Source organism: Pteropus vampyrus, unplaced genomic scaffold (genome assembly GCF_000151845.1).
Source record: "Pteropus vampyrus isolate Shadow unplaced genomic scaffold, Pvam_2.0 Scaffold33, whole genome shotgun sequence".
Lineage (NCBI taxonomy): Eukaryota > Metazoa > Chordata > Mammalia > Chiroptera > Pteropodidae > Pteropus > Pteropus vampyrus.
This window is the reverse complement of record NW_011888814.1, coordinates 2,185,724-2,188,418: the sequence shown is the minus strand read 5'-3', so window position 1 is coordinate 2,188,418 and position 2,695 is coordinate 2,185,724. Positions and strand designations below refer to the sequence as shown.

General features: G+C 35.3%; 1 protein-coding gene and 1 pseudogene across 1 annotated transcript in view; one reads left to right on the top strand and one right to left on the bottom strand.

Moving 5' to 3' along the window:
- KCND2 (potassium voltage-gated channel subfamily D member 2) overlaps positions 1-2,695 on the bottom strand; it is a 476,246-nt gene that overhangs the window by 93,476 nt on the left and 380,075 nt on the right. The gene's annotated exons all lie outside the window — the stretch shown is intronic.
- Positions 2,115-2,233, top strand: LOC111738013 (annotated as a pseudogene).

The following is a 2,695-nucleotide window of genomic DNA, read 5'->3' as shown; positions in this document are numbered from 1 at the left end:
ACTTTACACCTCAGGAGCCTGTGCACATGAGTACCATTACCACAGCACCTTGGAATATTTTGTGTCTAAAAACACAGAATAGTTCAATTGCTTCTTGACTGCAAACTTTTAGACAAATAAAGGTTTTTGTTTCAGCTTCTAGGAGCAATACACATGACCTATTTTGAGGATTAGGAGAGTTAATTTTCTCTGTTCTGCCACCTTCCCTCAAAAAAACAAACATTATTATTAGGTTCAGATATCTTGAGTCCACTTGCCTTTATAAACTATATCAAAGTTAAAAAGCCTCATCTAAATATCGTTTGAGAAAGTTTCCCATTTAAATAGGCTTTAAAGAAAATTACCCTTAATACTTCTCTTATCCCTCTTAGTTTCTAAGAAAAAGGCTGTATAATAACTCCTTTTTAAATGCTGGGAGGAAAAATGCTATATGATATATATAAATGTATTTTTTATAAATATATTAATAAATCGAATCCAAGAACACTGTATTCTTTAATTGAAACTATGGAGCTCATCACAACACAAAGTATTTTTCCTAAAAATCTTTAATGACTGTACTAATACCATTGATACTTTTGTATGCAAGCAAGCCTCAGTTCACATTATAACGATATGTTTCACATTTGCATATAATGATTTTTCAAGGCCATGCTGGTAGTCCTATCTTAATCAATAATAATGGCACGGTTTATGTTTTTATAGCAGATTAAGTTTAAACAAACAACATAGAAGTTATTTCTATTGAAATCCAAACAATAGAAAGAATAGGTCAAAATATATAGGGGAAGGAAATGATCCATTCTTAATTAAAGATTCCTTTTCACATTTACTTTTGTTTTATTTAAGGAAAAGACATTTTTCTTGATTAGGAAGCTTTCTTCACATGACTAGTCATTGTTTCCCTTTGGAAATTTTAAAAAAGAAAGGAGTTATGCATTTTAGTCAGAAGACTGAATGTACCTTGGTCACTGCTTTTAATTGCAAGGACTTCAGAACTGGTGAGAACTAAAACTTGCTTTTCTCTTGGAAAGCAGTTACCAAGTTTAAAAAAATTAGTAGAATCTAAATAATATAATTAGAGGTACCAGTAGGCCATGCCCATTGGAGGTATATTTCCCCCAATAACAACAAGTTATGTTCCTTGTAACATGTCAACTCTGACCACCCACAATATTTTCACCCATGTGAAACCTATGGAATTTCTGGGGTGGAGCGGTGGGGCTGTGTTGTTGTGATAATGTTTCCCACTGATCTCTGAGCAACTAGAAAATCAAAAGGTAATCTTTCTTGCTATATTTGTTTTGTGAAAATTAGTTTTTTGTTTAAATATAAATGATTCATTGGATTGATGCATAAGGACAGTTGCAAATTTACTTACTATTTTCTCCTTATGGTATGCAATCAACACTACAATATCTTAATCAAAGAAAAATTTCACAATTGCAGTTTAAACATGCAGTAACTGTGCACTGGCTAGTCGTTTTTCACCATTGGATATAAAGAATTTAAATGCCACATAATTCTATATACAATTACTTCTTTGAAGGCAGTGCCTTCGATATTATTGACATGTTTGTTGGATCAAATTCTCTGGTCATGGAGACCACATAGTTGTGTCATCTATAGTAGTAGTTATGACTCAGAGTCAAGATCAATTATAGTTTTAAAGAAAAGCTGGCCCCTATCAGCATTACTGTAGGGTATGTGGTGGTAGCTCAGATACACTCATCCTAGAGATACCGCCCAGAGACATATCAGCTGTGTACCTCTGCACAGATGAAGGCATGGCAGAGTCAGAGGAAAAAACTCTGAAGTCTCTCAAGTTTGAATGATCTTTCTTTGCCCTCTTCCCTCCATTGCTGGCATATTGACTTATGATTCCTTTCTGCCATCTATCTTTGAATTTTAGGCACTCAAGCCTTTCCCATTTTATAAATCTTAATCCTGGTAAAAATTACCTCTATAGACTGAATGTTTATGTCTCCCAAGAATCCATATGTTGAAAATTAATACCCAATGTGATGGTATTTGAAGTGGGGCCTGAAGAAGGTGATTAGGCCATAAGGGTAGAACCTTTATGATTAATGTCATTATAAAAGAGATTCAAGAGAGTCTATGGCCATGCCACCCTGAACAAGCCTGATCCCATCTGATCTCGGAAGCTAAGCAGAGTCAGGCCTGGTTAGTACTTGGATGGGAGATCACCTAGGAAGACCAGGTGCTGTAGGTGTAAAAAATAAAAAGTAAGGGATTGTAAGCTGACAAGGACCTTGCAATCTGTGAGGTCAACCAACGGTTGCTTCGCCTAAAAACCAAACATATAAACAAACAAACAAACAAACAAACAAATAAAAGAGACCCAAGAGAGCTCCCTGGCCCCTTCTGCCATGTGAAGACACAGGAAAACAATGGTCATCTATGAGCCAGGAAGGAACTCTCACCAGACACTGAATCTGCTGGTGCCTTGATCTTGAACTTCTCAATCTCCGGAACTGTGAGAAATAAATTTCTGTTGTTTATAAGCTGCCTAGTTTATTGTATTTTTATTATAGCAGCCTGAAAAGACTAAGACATTACTCATTCCATCAGTTATACACTGAGGATTATTTTGTACAAAGTCAGAAAGTTTCCAATCCCTGTATATACTTTACCTCTCATTCTAGTGTTTAAGTTTGAAGGAAGGATTCAGCTT